Raw genomic sequence first — 17,051 nt, 5'->3', positions numbered from 1 at the left:
ATTTCTCAACAAGAAATGATCCATTATTTTATTCTTCAATGGAATGCAAATGTTACTGGTAAATACAGAATTTTTTGCCGATCCCTAATAGCCCTCAAGAGCTGGTGCACTCACTTGTGATTGACACATTCTCAGCGCTACTGGGATGGCAATTCCAGATTTTTGATTGAATTACAGTGAAGGAAATGCAATATTTAGTTCCAAGTCAGGATAGTGTGTGACTTGGATGGTGCTCATAGGTACATGGTGGTGTTACCATACATCTGCTGCCCTTCATCTTCCCATTGATGGAGGTCAAAGGGTTTGGAAGACATCGTTAAAGGAAGGTCGACAAGTGTAGAAGAAAGAAAATGCAGTAAAACTTGTAAAAGATGGAACTGGTGCTGACCTGTTTTAAAAGTCTTAGAATGGAGCTCCAGTTCAGACCAGTTGCAAGTAATTTCCAAGTTTACTGATTTTTACTTCTGGTATCTTGGGATCAGCCTTGTGAATCTTCCCTGGGCCACCTCCAATGCCAGTATATCTTTCCTTAGATAAGGGAGACAGAATTGTTCATTGTATTATAGGTGTCAGTAGTGCCTTGTGTCGATTTTGCAAGTTCTCCATATTTTTATGTTATTCCATTAAAAATAAAGCTCAACATTTTATTTATCTTTCCTATTAGCCGCTGAACTTGAATGCCAGCACTTTGTCATTCATGCATGAGGACCCCCACAGTGTCTGTGTACTGCTGCTTTCTGCAGTATTTCTGCATTTAGATTCAGCTCCTTTATTCTTTTCGGCGAAGTGCATAACCGCACATTTCCTCAGATTGCATTCTGACAAATTTTTACCTATTCATTCAACTTGTTTATTAGATTTTAGATTACATTACAGCGTGGAAACAGGCCCTTCGGGAACAAGTCCACACCGACCCGCCACCCACCCATATCCCTACATTTACCCCTTACCTAACACTACGGGCAATTTAGCATGGCCAATTCACCTGACCTGCACATCTTTTTGGACTGTGGGAGGAAACCGGAGCACCCGGAGGAAACCCACGCAGACACGGGGAGAATGTGCAAACTCCACACAGTCAGTCGCCTGAGGCGGGAATTGAACCCGGGTCTCAGGCGCTGTGAGGCAGCAGTGCTAACCACTGTGCCACCCACGGTTATTATCCCTCTGTAAACTTTGTGTCATCCTCAATTAAGATATACTAACTTAGAAATTAATCAAAAATTAAAATGGGAAACAAAACAGATGCTGGATCTCACATTGTCTCTCAAGTTCTAAAGTCGCAATCTGCTCATTCACTGAGAGTCTTTCTAATTGTAGTGTAGCTGATTACTCCTGAATGCAATAATTTACCAAGAGGCAATGACCCAGTGTGTTGCATAATGTTACCTGTAACATCATAGTTACATTTTATTTTTATCATTATCACGTGCAGAATTAACATTTGGCTATTATTGCACAGTAAACAGTTCCCTGTTTGTAAATCAACCTGTCTTCAGTGTTCTATTCAAAGTTTATTCACTTAGTCCAGATTCTATTCAAATTTAGTCACACTTAAACCATTCATTATTTCAAATTGCCGACTTAATGATTACGATTTCATTCAAATTACTTCTGGTTGTTATCAATGAGGTATATCTTTTTACAGTCATTAGGTAGATAGAAAGGATTATTGTCAAACTGGATGTTTTTGAAACTATCAATCTGGAAATTTGGTGATACCAGGCCCATTTTTTCAGAGTTACAATGACATCTAATCATTTGGAAAAAAAACAGAAATGCCAGCTCACTATATTGGATTAAACTGCTCCAGAGACATGCATATCCATGCTGGCTATTAAACAGCTAATTAAATTATTTTAATACAGATACTTTGCTTGAGACACTTTGATGATAATTAGGCTTCTCCAGTGATCGATAAGCTACATAATATACACAGTTATAGCTAGAAGTGGGACAAATGCATTCACAATGGGTCTTTGTCCTCAGTTCAGGGGAAACAATGGCTTAGGCACTTTGCTTCATACAGGGGGCTGTGACAAAGAGAAACAAAACAAGAAAATAGACTACACCCACATTTCAGGTTTCTGCAAGGGCAGAGTGTTACAGAGGACACTCATATGACAGTGCATACTCCTCATTATAGGTCTGGCATGTTTTTAATTGGAATGAATTACAGTCTCGTAAAATTCACTGTTTTTTAACTGCATCTAGTGCATCTTGTAGGAATGTGGCTGCTTTCCTGGCAGCAACCATGACTGATTGATTAATCTTCTGTGCCACTTTATTCCTGACTGTCAAGTTATAGGCTGGCTACTGGTAATGTAGGTTATCTCTTTCAGAGTTGCCTCATTACTGTTGTCAAGACACAACTACACACAAACACACACCACTGACAGTCATTCACAAACCACAGACAGATACAAAGACAGACACACACACACACCACAAGCACACCCTCAGCCCCTTCAACATTGAGAGACACATTCTTCCCCAAATGTTGCAGTAGAACAGTTGGAAATGTGGGGTGACATTGCAGATATTTTATTCCAAGATGGCTGCCATCTGAGCATCTTTGAGAGCTTTCTGATCCTTCAACAGAGATACCATCACAGTCAATGCCACAATCATAATCATGTAGTTGATTGCGGTGGATACATTAATCTTCATCTTTTGCAAAAAGCCTTGACACAAATCAGAGCTGGACTCCTTAACTCTTTGACACTGCATGCCAGCTCACTGGCAGGCTGACAATTGTACCTATCATCCGCATGTTCAGTGGCCTGAGCTTTCAAACTCAATGATTAAATGCTGTGCAGCAGAAATAAAAAATGGTTTTGCCCTGTAGCTCACCCACACTTGTGTTGTTTTATTCTGTCATCTTAGTTCCAGCACATTTATGCTGTGAGATTTACTACATGAAGATTCATCTTCTAATCCCAATCCTAAAATAAAGCTCTTTAAGCCAATACTTGCCATGGAATTGGGAAGTTGTATATCATCACACATGCTATCTTCCACTTCCTGAATCGGCATGGGGGTCTTTGAAATTTTCTGCACCTGATACAGAAGAAGGGAAGGAAAGGAAACAGAGAAACATAGAAGATACCAGCCATTCAGGCCTTCAAGCCTACTCCATCATTCATGATGATTATGGCTGATCAGCTAACTCAACAGCCTATTCTTGCTCTTTGTCCCTATCTTTTGATCACTTTAGCCCCAAGCACTAGATCCAACTCCTTCTTGAAATTATACAGTGTTTCAAGCTTAGCTGTGTTCTGTGGTAGCAAATTCCATTGGCTTAGCACAGTCTGAGTGAAGACATTTCTCCTCATCTCAGTCCCAAATGGTCTACCCTGTATCCATAGACCGTGACACCTGGTTCTGGTTCTGGACATCAGGAAGATTCTTCCTGCATCTACTTTATTTAATCCTGTTAGAATTTTATAGGTTTCTATGGGATCCTCCTTATTCTTCTGAACTTCAGCAAGTGTAATCCTAACTGAGTCAACCTCTCCTCAATGTGTCAGCCCTGCTTTTCCAGGAATCAATCTAGTAAACTTTCACTGCACTCCCTTTGTAGCCAGAACATCCTTCCTCACATAAGGAGACCAAAATTGGACACAATATTCCAGGTGTAGTCTCATCAAGGGCCTGTATATTTTCAGCAAAACTTTCCTGTTGTTGTACTTAAATCTCCTTACTATGAAGGCCAATTTACTATTTACCTTCTTTACCATCTGCTGTACCTGCATGCTTACCTTCAGTTACTAGTGTATGCATTCATTCACATCTCATTGCACATTCTCTCTGTCAATATAGAGCCATTCAGATAATGTTTTTGCTCCCAAAGTGGATAACTTCATATTTATCCACAGTATATTAGAAAGGAAAGGCACATAGGAAGATGATTGTGGTTGCTGGTGGTCAGTTATCTCAGCTCCAAGATACCTCAGCAATAGTTCCTCAGGATAGTGCCCTAGGCCCAACCATCTTCAGCTGCTTCACCATTGACCTTCCTTCTATCATAAGGTCAGGAATGGGGATGATTGTTGATGATTGCGCAATGTTTAGCACAATTTGCGACTCCTAAGGTCCTAAAGCAATCCATGTTCAAATGCAATAAAATCAGGATAATACCCAGGTTTGGGCTGACAAGTAACATTCATGCCACTGAAATGCCAGCAATGGCCATCTCCAATAAGAGAAAATCTAACCTCTGCCCCTTGACATTCAATGGTTTACCATCACTGAATCCCCAACTATCAACATCAACAACTGAGTTCACCACGTAAACACAATGGCTGCAAGAGTGGATCAGAGGCTAGGAATACTGCAGAACGTAACTCACCTCCTAATTCCTCAAAGCCTGTCCATCATCTAAAGACACAAGTCAGGAGTGTGATGGAATACTCCCCTGGACGAGTGCAGCTCCAACAACACTCGAGAAGCTTGACACCATCTAGGACAAAGCAATCCACTTGATTGGCATCACATCCACAAACATCCATTCCCTCTACCATCCATGCTAGATCACAGCAGTGTGTACTATCTACAAGATGCACTGCAGAAATTCACCAAAGACCATTCAGATACACTACCACATCCATCTAGAAGGGCAAGGGCAGCAGATACATGGGAATATCACCACCTGCAAGTTCCCCTCCAAGTCAGTCACTATCCTGACTTGGAAATATATCACCATTCCTTCAATGTCGCTGGGTAAAAACTTGGAATGCCCTCCCTAAGGGCATTGTGGGTCAATATACAGCACATGGACTGTTGCAGTTCAAGAAGGCTGCTCACCACCACCTTCTCAAGGGCAACTAGGAACAGGTAATAAATGCTGGCTAGCCAGTGATGATTATATCCTATGAATGAATGAAAGAAAGAAAAAGTGCTTGTGATGTGAATGGAGAGCAAAGACAAGTGAGCATTGTATTCTTCACTTTGTTCTATTATCCTGAAACACTTCATATGGTATGACCTGCCTGTGCTGCATGTGAAACAAAACTTTTCATTGTACGAATGTGACAATAATAGATCAAATCAAAAAGAATGATGAAAGTAATTGTAAGTGGTCATTCAGAAAGTTTACAATGAGATAGAATGACAAAAGAATAAAGAAAAGAAGATTTGGGTATTGTGAGTAGTGAGGGTGAGGTGATGGTAATATGAACAGAAACTAAAAATGGAGAAGTTTTAACTTGAGATCTGTTCATTGAAATGTGTCTGCTCCCCAGCACTGCAGCCATGTTCTGGGAAATTAGTTTGTGGCATTGACCACTCTGCAGTGAAGGTGTTACTGGGGGAAGTGGAGCTGGTTTCAGCCTCCTACAGGGTACAAGATTTCTCTCTTCTTGTCCACCATTTGCACTGGAGCCTCCGGGGCAGCATTGGTGACCATGGCAGCTTGATCTTCAGCTGTTCAGACATTCTTCACCAGCTGCCTACGACCAGATTGCACCTCCCTGTTAAGTGGTGCTGGCTACTTGTAAGTGAATTCAGAAATGTCTGATTATCTGCCCCCCAAACAGGAATGGAGGCAAGGAAAAGCACAAATGGTATGTTAGAATCAGTTTAGTGAATCTCATCAATGGCAGAGCTCTGCCACTTCACGAAGGGCTAACAGAGACACATGTCCCTGATAGTGCTATATGGCTACTCTAGTCAGATCGGTTGTACCCTTCCTGTATACCCACACCAGCACTAACTCACTGGAGATTCAGTGATGACTGAGCTGCCCCTCCTGTTCTTATCCCTGTCTCTGGCAACAGGTGATGGATATATCACTGGGGCAGTAAGGCTTTAGATTATTAATTTGAATTCAATCCCATTCTGCCAGTTTATAAATTAGAATACATTTGAAATTCGCAAACAGCATTTTACTGACTGTTAGAAAAAAATCATGAAAGTAAACACTGGTGTCAGTAAAAGTAATCAAATAGTTGCTATACTGTCATAAAACCTCAGCTAGCTTTGGAAAAGGAAAAGGAAGTCGTCTTTAGCTGTTTTGGCTTGACTTTTATTTAATTCCAATGCCTTAATTTCTTAATTAAACTCTTGATTCTTAACTGCATTCTGACCTTGTTTTGTGGAACCCATCCTTAGTTTCTCAAGACAAACAACAAATGTTGGCTTTGTGAGTGATACCCACCCACATTCTTTCTGGCAGATCATTGAAATGGAGATAATGAAGAGTCCTATTGAGAAAAACAAATATGTAAATTCTGAAATATTGGTATTTTGAATAAATCAATGTTATCTTGCGTGGAAATAGCAACAACAATTTTCATCAAATTTCTTTCCTCTTCCCCCCTTTTTGATGCTTCCACAGATGCCTTCAGGCCTCCAGCAACAACCTCTTGATGAGAAAATAATAAACTGGTAATGTGAAAAATAATGTATACCTAAATAAATAATTGACAAGCGAGATGGTGAGAAAGTGACGAGCATCTGGACATTAATGTTCAGTGCTGAGGAGTGAGAGTGCACAGGTTTCATTTCCCACACCATTCAGTTTCCATTCTGAGGTACACAAAGTGCAAATTGCTCTGTCAGATATGGAGTGGTGGTGATTGGGTGAGGTTGATGGGTATGTGCATGTAGTCAGATATTTTGTTTCTGGAAAGATCTCAAGCTTACAACTCTTTTGATCGGAAGCAGAGTTGAGTTTCATTGAAAGTTAGAGTAAGTTAATAATACAGAGGAACCTCAGTTATCCGAAGGACACCGGCAGGGAGCATTTTGTTTTGTTAATTGAATGATGGATAATTGAATGCCGGATAACATAGTATAGCAAAGCATTGGGACCTTGCGATATTCAGATAATCAAATGCCGGATAATTGAGGTTCCTCTGTAATCCAACTGCACTGTTTGTGTCAATAAAATAACAGCTTGCATCTATATTGCTTCTTTGATATAATAAAACAACCTGAGGCTTTTTACAGGAGTGTTACCAAACAAAGCATGACACTGAATCAAAGTTGAAACTTTATTGCTGGAACAGCACAGCAGGTCAGGCAGCATCCAGGGAACAGGAGATTCGACGTTTCGGGCACAGGCCCTTCTTCAGGAATGACCTGAAGAAGGGCCTGTGCCCGAAACGTCGAATCTCCTGTTCCCTGGATGCTGCCTGACCTGCTGTGCTGTTCCAGCAATAAAGTTTCAACTTTGATCTCCAGCATCTGCAGACCTCACTTTCTCCTATGACACTGAATCAGTTAAGTAGATATTAGGCCAGATGTCTAAAGGTTTGTTCCAAGAGGCAGGATTTAAGGAGAATCTTAATGTTGTGAAAATATCGAATTTCATATGATATAGAAGGTGTATAGCTTTTAATGAGAGATTGAAATTTTTTGATGGAAAGTAATGGGAATTCAAAAGGTAATCGGCATTTATTTGGTGGGTTCAGAGTCAGTGGTGGGAAAGCATTAAACACCAAATAGTTGCTTTCTGAGTATTTTTTGGTAAAGATGAGATGTCTCCTCTTGATTTCAGAAGGGGTTTAAATTATTTATGAGTCCCAGATCAAAAAAAAATGAAAGAAACAGGTAAATAAGGGAAGATGTTAAAGTTTCCATATACTTTCCAATCAATGGTGCGGCACGTTGGCACAGTGGTTAGCACTGCTGCTTCACAGCGCCTGAGACCCGGGTTCAATTCCCGCCTCAGGCGACTCTCTGTGTGAAATTTACACATTGTCTGCATAGGTTTCCTCCCACAATCCAAAAATGTGCAGGTTAGGTGAATTGGTATACTAAATTGCCTGTAGTGTTAGGTGAAGGGGTAAATCAAGGCGAATGGGTCTGGGTGGGTTACGCTTTAGCAGGTCGGTGTGGGCTTTTTGGGCCGAAGGGCCTGTTTCCACAATGTAATTAATCTAATCTAATCAAACGCAAGATTTTACAACTGGAGGTAATTAATTTAAATCTTTGTCTGGAACATCTCAGTTATGTTTCATTGCAATGGCAACATTGTAGGGAGATATGTTTGGCTTTTGGGTTTATCCATATATTTTTTTTTCTGACAGGACAGACAGTTGGAGTCTCAGAGCAACTTTGAGAACCAGGGAGCATATTTGCCAGAAGCTGGAAGCAAGGGTGCAGTTAGGCCCATGCTTGAACATGAGTGCCCATAATTGTGAGATTTGTATGGAGAGCTGAGAGATCACTGAGCTGGATCAATTGGAAGGATCCAAGAACAGCACAAATGAAAATGAATAGATTAAAAGGAAATTCCCAGAAGCTGTGGCATACCTTGTACTGGTTCAAAGAGCAGTGAAAAGATCCTCAAAATCCTGTAACATGCAGGGGCACTCTTGGTTGGATGTGAAAAATAGGCAATCGGAGTCTCTGAGCAGTTTTGAGAACCAAAGGCGTCCCGTCGAGATTTTTGGGCTTAATGAGTAAATGTTTATGAAGTAACTGTAAAGTTAATAATACTTGTTCTGTTTAACTTGTATACAGTAAATGCTTTTATTTAAAACATTAAACATTGTGGCATAATTCTTTCAGGTAACAGTTGGGGATTAAAACTTAGTTTTAAAAGTTTGGGGTCTCCCTTGCAATCATAACAGAGGAGAAAAATGTTTTCAAATGGAAAGGTTTAGTAATGGAATTTCAACTTTCTCACCAATGGATATTGTCCAGGTCTTGCTGCATTTTGAAATGGAATGCTTCAGTACTGGAGGAGTCACAAATGGTGCTATACATTATACAATCATTAGAGAACATCCCCACTTCTCACCTTATGATGGAGAAAAGATAATTGATGAAGCAGCTGAAGATGATTGGGTCTCTAGAACACTACCCTGAGGAACTCCTGCAGAGATGTCCTGGAGCTGAGATGAGCTCTAATTTTGCCATAGCTCATTGATGCCCCACTTGGTCAAAATCAGCTTCGATGTCAAGGGTAGTCATTCTCATATCATTTCCAGAGTTCAGGTTGTTTGTTCATATTTGAACTAATGCTGTAATGAAGTCAGAAACTGGGCATCAGTGATCACGTTATTGATAAGAAAGTGCTGCTTGATTGTATTGTTGACAACATCTTTCATCACTTTGCTGATGATTGAGAGCAGATGATGGAGTGGTAATTGAATAGATTAGATTGTCCTGCTTTTAGTGTACAAAGACATTCTTGGACAATTTTCCACATTTCTGGATAGATCCCAGTGCTGTAACTGCTTGGCGAAAGCTGTGGGATGTTGTGGAATACCAATCTTCAGTACTATTGCCAGATTTTTGTCAGGGCCCAATGCCTTGCAGTATCCAATGCCTGGGAGAAAATGAGGACTGCAGATGCTGGAGATCAGAGCTGAAAAATGTGTTGCTGGAAAAGCGCAGTAGGTCAGTCAGCATCAAAGGAGCAGGAGAATTGACATTTCGGGCATAAAACCTTCTTCAGGAATGAGGAGGGTGTGCCAAGCAGGCTAAGATAAAAGGTAGGGAGGAGGGACTTGGGGGAGGGGCGTTGGGAATGCGATAGGTGGAAGGAGGTTAAGGTGAGGGTGATAGGCTGGAGAGGGGTTGGGGACGGAGAGGTCGGGAAGAAGATTGCAGGTCAAGAAGGCGGTACTGAGTCCGAGGGTTGGGACTGACAAAAGGTGGGGCCACGTTGGTAGTTTGGCGCACCGACCTTTACATTGCTGAGGCTAAATGGCAGCTCGTGGACACCTCCTCCTACTGCCCCCTTGATCATGACCCCACCTCCCACCACCAAACCATCATTTCCCAGACCATCCATAATCTCATTACCTCAGGGGGTCTCCCATCCACCGCCTCCAACCTCATAGTCCCACAACCCCGCACCGCCTGTTTCTACCTCCTGCCTAAAATCCACTGCCCCGGCCGACCCATTGTCTCAGCCTGCTCCTGCCCCACCGAACTCATCTCTGCATACCTTGACACGGTCCTATCCCCCTTAGTCCAAGAACTCCCCACCTACATTCGGGACACCACCCATGCCCTCCACCTCCTCCATGATTTTCGCTTCCCCAATGCCTTATCTTCACTATGGACATCCAGTCCCTCTACACCTCCATCCCCCATCATGAAGGCCTCAAAGCCCTCCGCTTCTTCCTTTCCCGCCGAACCAACCAGTACCCTTCCACTGACACCCTCCTTCGACTGACTGAACTGGTTCTCACTCTGAACAACTTCTCTTTCCAATCCTCCCACTTCCTCCAAACCAAAGGAGTAACCATAGGCACCCACATGGGCCTCAGCTATGCCTGCCTCTTCATAGGATATGTAGAACAGTCCATCTTCCGCAGCTACACTGGCACCATCCCCACCTTTTCCTCCGCTACATCGATGACTGTATCGGCGGTACCTCGTGCTCCCAAGAGGAGGTTGAACAGTTCATCCACTTTACCAACACCTTCCACCCTGACCTCAAATTTACCTGGACCGTCTCAGACTCCTCCCTCCCCTTCCGAGACCTCTCCATTTCTGACTCAACATGGACGTTTATTATAAACCGACTGACTCCCACAGCTACCTAGATTACACCTTCTCCCACCCTGCCCCCTGTAAAAACGCCATCCCATATTCCCAATTCCTTCACCTCGGCCGCATCTGCTCCCAGGAAGACCAATTCCAATACCGAACAACCCGGATGGCCTCCTTCAAAGACTGCAATTTCCCCTCAGACGTGGTTGACGATGCTCTCCACTGCATCTCTTCCACTTCCCATGCCTCCGCCCTTGAGCCCCACCCCTCCAATCACCACCAGGACAGAACCCCACTGGTCCTCACCTACCACCCCACCAACCTCCAACATCGTATCATCCTTCATCATTTCTGCCAACTCCAAACAGACCCCACCACCAAGGATATATTTCCCTCCCCTCCCCTATCAGCGTTCCGGAAAGACCACTCCCTCCGCGACTCTCTCATCAGGTCCACACCCCCCATCAACCCAACCTCCACTGCCGGCACCTTCCCCTGCAACCGCAAGAAATGCAAAACTTGCTCCCACACCTCCCCCCTCACTTCCCTCCAAGGCACCAAGGGATCCTTCCATATCCGTCACAAATTCACCTGCATCTCCACACACATCATTTACTGCATCCGCTGCACCTGATGTGGCCTTCTATATGTTGGGGAGACAGGGTGCCTACTTGCGGAACGTTTCAGAGAACACGTCTGGGACACCCGCACCAATCAACCCAACCGCCTCGTGGCTGAACACTTTAACTTCCCCTCCCACTCCGCCAAGGACACACAGGTCCTTGGCCTCCTCCATCGCCAGACCATGGCAACACGACGCCTGGAGGAAGAGCGCCTCATCTTCAGCTTAGGAACCCTCCAACCACAAGGGATGAATGCAGATTTCTCCATCCTCCTTATTTCCCCTCCCCCCACCTTTTGTTAGTCCCAACCCTCGGACTCAGCACGCCTTCTTGACTTGCAATTTTCTTCCCGACCTCTCTGTCCCCAACCCCTCTCCGGCCTATCAGCCTCACCTTAACCTCCTTCCACCTTTGCATTCCCAACACCCCTCCCCCAAGTCCCTCCTCCTTACCTTTTATCTTAGCCTGCTTGGCACACCCTCCTCATTCCTGAAGAAGGGCTCATGCCCGAAATGTCGATTCTCCTGCTCCTTTGATGCTGCCTGACCTGCTGCGCTTTTCCAGCAACACATTTTTCCGTATCCAATGCCTCCATTGTTTTTTGATATCACATGAAGTAGATCCAGTTAGCTGAAGACTGGCATCTGTGTATCAGTGTCTCCTCTAGTTGAGAGGTAGTGCCTCCTCTACAGGAGGTCAAGCTCAATCATCCACTTGATACTTCTGGCTGAAGATTCTTGCAAATGCTTCAGCCTTGTCTGTGTCATGCATGTGCTGGGTTTGTCCACCATTGAGGAAATGGATATTTGTGAAACTCCTCCTGCAATAAAGGAAGCCGATGCCAATGTCAATGCCAAGTGGCCTGTCCAGTTTCATTCAATTTTTGAGACTTTCCAGTGATTGTTACAGTGGAGTGTCTTGCTCAGTCATTTCAGAGGGTGGTTAAGGTTCATGTTCTGGGCTCGCCCATCATTGAGAATGGGGATATTTGTGAAACTCCTCCTCCAGTGAGTTGTTGAGTTGTTGACCATCATTCATGACTGACATGGCCGAACTTCAGAGCTTGGGTTCAGTCTATTGGTTATGTGATCTCTTATCTCTGTCTATCACTTGCTGCTTATATTGTTTGGTACATAGATAGTCCTGTTTGATAGCTTCAGCAGGTTAATACCTCATTTTCAGATATGCCTGCTGCTGCTCCTGGTATGACCTCTTGCACTCTTCATTGAACCAAGGTTAATCCTCCGGCTTGAGTGGGCGATATGCTGGGTCAAGAGACGGCAGATTGTGCTGGAGTACAATTCTGCTGTTGTTGGTGGCCCACAGCACCTCATGTGTGCCTAATGAATTGCTCAATCTATTTGAAGTCTATTCCATTTATCATGGTGATAGAGTCACACAACTCAATTGTGTAGCTCATCCACAACTGGAACTATTCTCAATGTGAAGATGGGATTTTGTCTCCACAAGGACACTGCAGCTGAATTGTGTTTCTTCATAAATTTAGATGAAGGGGTCTGTGGGGAGGTAATAACATTTTATGGAAATATTCAAAAACTTTAAAACATATAAATGGAAGGTGGAAAATATCAGCAGTGCTTCGCCTGGAGGCCCACTGAAGATATTACCGAGTCAGGTGTCGAAAAGTCTGGAAATGAACCTTCCAGCTCAGCGAGCAAACCTACATCCAGAACCTCAACCTGAGCTACAAATACTCTCAAAACTTGCTAATTTTTGAACTATATGAATAATTTAAATTAAAAGATCAGAAATATCGCACAAATCATTTACAAGTTAATATTCATCAATAGATTATTAGATAAATATCTTGTGTTCAACAACTTAGTATGAATAATTAATGACAACCTGATATGTTTACTTTACAAATGGATCATGCAGCAAACATTATTCATGGATCCTAAATATGCAGCATATCTTCAGCACATTTTCAGTATGGGAAAAAGATGACTAGGCTGAAGATGAAATATTAGCAAAATTCTGTTGGCAGTGCATTAAAATGTTCTCTGGACAAACTCTGCATGCGTTAGAGGCAATTTGTCTAATCATAGTCTGAGCTAATCATTTCAAACTTCAACTGTATGCTGAATGATCTTTCTCGTACCATTTGTAAATGACAGCTTGGATATAATTATAGTTCTAGCAACCTCTGAGAGGATATTTGCCATTAATTATTATGAAAAACTAAAGTTTAGCTTTTCAGAAATCAGCTAACCACATGAATGATATAAGCCAGTGTGGCCATAAATGGTGTTTTTGGGTAGTGACAAAATGGTAGTTGCTAAATCATGATGCTTGCACTTCTTTGCAAATATGAATACTTATAGGGATTGGCAGCATGATACTAAACTTAAAAACTTGTCTAAGCATGGGCCTGAATGTTGGGTTTCAGTGGCAGATTTTAAAGGTCATAATGAAAGAAATCTCTGGAAAGTACTTTTTTCATCCTCAATGAATGCATCATTTTAAATGAAAAGTAGTTTTACAGTCTATACAGGATAGTTGGTACAATCCAAATTCTTTACTTTCCATGTCTCCAAATCTGCTGCTTCTTTTGAAACAAAGATTTCAAACTGTGGAGTGATGAACAGGCACAAAGTATAAAAGGGAAGGTTCATGAGGCCAAGGGAGATCAAATAACAAACATTTTGAGACATTCCATGGTGAAAGATTGTCAAACAGAAATGTTACTCTGTTTCCCTTCATAAATGCTGCCTAACCTGCTGAGTATTTTGAAACTTTTGTTCTTACGTCAAATTTGCAGCATCTACAGTGCTTTGCTTTTGTATTCCTGTTTGAGAACCTTGTTATACTCAGAGTTGTAGTCCCCAGTACAGTCATGGCAGTTATTTTATGTCTATCCCTGAAAATATAGTGTATCAATGCTCTCTGGCATGCTGGTAGACATGAACATGAGAACATGACTGTGGTCAAGCTGTCTGCCCTCTGATAAACAAAGGTCACTGATAACGATGGAAAAGTTGCATTATTTTATTGATGGTTTTAGGCTAAATATTCCCAGCCACTAAATGATGTGGGCACTTGTGAGAAAGTTGGGTAAATCAGGTATGATTGGCAGTAATGAGTTTCTTGATGTGTTGAACAGCGAGACAAGAATCTCACTCATGAGTGTCAAGAGGCCTATTTGCATCCATTTACATGGATTCATGTCTCATTTTTTAGTTAATTCCTCCAATTCTCCCAATTATTGGAGAAAAACAGACAGACAGAAAAGTCAGAGTGAATACCTGGAAATTCCAGCTCACTGGTTGCTTCTCTTGCTTTCCATCTTGGATAGCAGTTGCCAACATCTGGAGGCATCCTTCATAGCAAGTGACTGCTCACACCCCAGTCCACAGTTATCAGCATTGGACACAGACCAGCCTTATCACACCCTCATGACACATCTCTGACCAGCTTACAATACAGTTCTCTACTTTAGTGCTTCACCTTGGAGTGCACTGGCCCTGGCATTGTGATGCTACTCCCAAGACATTTTATGTGCAGGGACAGACACCTCCAGGCTGTATCTTAGTGCTCCTCAGTTGCTCCCTTAGCATTTACTTTGTACCTACTTCAATGCTTACAACATCTCTGTCTTGCATTTTTGTGTTTTATTCTCTCTCTGCCAGAGCTTAAAGGCTCACAGTGCTATTGTATACACTTACCTTTTGGTGCAGCAAGGTAGCTTGTTATAGTTGTCAGTTGTCATGGGGTGGACATGTTGCTGTATGGCACTAGCTACATCAATGTCACACCTATACCATCCACCAGCAACCTATGTGGCAAATGCACTGCATAGGCTTCAACCAAATGACTATGTCTCAAAGTTTTTGTGAAGTAGTCTTCAGTTAAGTCAATGTTTTTACCCAGACAGTAATAAAGGCTGTCTCTGATATCATTCCAGGGGCTTGCACATAGTCAGTTGGCTGCTCGGGGTGGTCAGGGATCCTTACCTTTGCAGTGCAGAAAGTGGGACATGGCCAGCTGATTAGGTACAGGGAAAATTGGTCTGGAGACCAGTCAGTCAGGGAGATATTACTCACACAACTGATGTTGAAAAGTGAACATCTATTTGCAAATGTGATAATGTATTTACAATGAAGTGTTACCCATACCACCTGTGTGCCCTCAGAGGTTCTACTCACTTTCCATCCCACAATGTCTTAGTGCAGTCCTCGGCTGCTCAGCTTGGGTGGAGGGAATCTACCAACATTGGAATCTGTTGGCCATGTAGTTTTGATTGGGGAATGCCAAGGTTGTTTCTGTATGGAGGGCCCAGACATGCTGACTGTGTCTTGCCAGGGGTAGGTGCATCCTTTTTGACTAGGTCCCATAGGACTGAGAGTGGCAGGCTGGGAACGGAGTGTTCTGAGAGGCAGCTGCTGGGTGGAGGGCCTGTATGTGGTTCCTCCCCTAACTGGCAGCCTACTGGCTCTGACCTGTCTCTTTATGGGGAAGAGACATGTGGAGTGAGTTCAAGATTCTTTATCACCTCACTGCCTTGCTACAGATGCTGAGCACCAAAGGGTGGCATAATGGAATGAGGTCTGTGCACATATTTAGCAGACACTGAGTATTCTGGGTCTAGCTCCCAGGTTAAACCCTCAACAGATGTTTCTCTCACTAATGAGAGAAAAGCATATGATTTGTTTAGCTTTTAGCTTTGATGTTACCTTTCTCTATACCTGGCTCTCCTTGGAGCTATCAACGTGTCCATAGAGGCTGCCAAATGCTTGCATGCCAGAAGCAGCATAGTATAAGCAGCATTGGTCAATGTTTGAGTCCCAAGTCATCTGTAGAGATACCATGTTGCAGTCAGGAGAGGTGTTCCATCTGATCCAATGTAAAATAGAAACAGCAACTTTCAAATGTGATCAGTGACATACACTACTGCTTTTTCATGAACTGGAGGTTCCATGCTTATGCTCAGTGTTAGTCTAATTAAATCAAATTCTTCTAATTTAATGGAGATAAACAACTATTTACATGTCAGCTTCTCTCTAAATAGTAGGGAGGGATGTGAGGTGAAAAGTTAAGAAAGGAAAAAGAACTGCAGTTATGTAGCACTTTTCATGATATCATGATTTCCACAGTGGTATATAGCTCATTAATTCATTTTGAAATGTAGTTACTGTTGTAATAGAGTCATAGAGGCCGTCCAACTCATCCATGCCAACCAAGTTTCCCAAACTAAACTAATTTCATTTGCCTGCGTTTGGCCTATATCCCTATAAATCTTTCTGATTCATGTACCTGTTCAAACGTCTTTTAAATGTTGGAATTCTACCTGCAACTACCACTTCCTCTGGCAGTTCATCCCACATTCAAACCACCCTCTGTGAAAACCTTGCCCCTCAGGCCTCTTTTAAATCTTTCCCTCTCAGCTTAAAAATATGCCGTCTAGTTTTGAACTCTCCTACCCTAGGGAAAATATCTTTGCTATTCACCTTATATAGGAGTCCTTTATGCAACAGATTACTCATAATAGCGTCATAGAGTCATGCAGTTATAAAGAACAGCACGGGGCAGTGCGGTGGCTCAGTGGTTAGCACTGACGCCTCACAGCACCAGGGACCTGGGTTCGATTCCAGCCTCAGGTGACTGTCCGTGTGGAGTTTGCACATTCCTGTGTCTCCTCTGGGTGCTCTGGTTTCTTCCTACAATCCAAAAATGTGCAAGTTAGGTGAATTGGACACACTAAATTGTCCATAGAGTTCAGGGATGTGTGGGTTAGGTGCATTAGTAAAGAGTAAGATAATAGGGTAGAGGAATGCATCTGAGTGGGTTACTCTTTGGAGGGCCTGTTTCCACACTTGAGATTCTATGAGCACGGAATCAGAACCTTCGGTCCTTCAGTGCCGACCAGACTTCCCAATCTGATCTAGTCCCATTTGCAGCACATGGCCCATATCCCTCTAAACCCTTCCTATTCATGCACCCATCCAGCTGCCT

The 17,051-nt window shown here is 42.8% G+C and overlaps 1 long non-coding RNA gene across 2 annotated transcripts in view; it reads left to right on the top strand.

Moving 5' to 3' along the window:
- The window catches only part of LOC148149416 (uncharacterized), a 47,760-nt gene extending 39,271 nt beyond the window's left edge, over positions 1-8,489 (top strand). For both annotated transcript variants that reach the window (XR_015757923.1, XR_015757922.1), the window contains exons 2-3: positions 6,338-6,387; positions 8,034-8,489. This is a non-coding gene — a long non-coding RNA (uncharacterized LOC148149416). The remainder of the gene's footprint in view (positions 1-6,337; positions 6,388-8,033) is intronic.
- Positions 8,490-17,051: the final 8,562 nt, after the last annotated feature.

The sequence above is a fragment of the Chiloscyllium plagiosum genome, unplaced genomic scaffold, assembly GCF_037043375.1.
Source record: "Chiloscyllium plagiosum isolate Xiang-an unplaced genomic scaffold, Cpla_swu_hap1 HiC_scaffold_8, whole genome shotgun sequence".
Classification (NCBI taxonomy): domain Eukaryota; kingdom Metazoa; phylum Chordata; class Chondrichthyes; order Orectolobiformes; family Hemiscylliidae; genus Chiloscyllium; species Chiloscyllium plagiosum.
The sequence above is the reverse complement of the archived record's forward strand: the minus strand, read 5'-3'. Positions and strand labels throughout refer to the sequence as shown.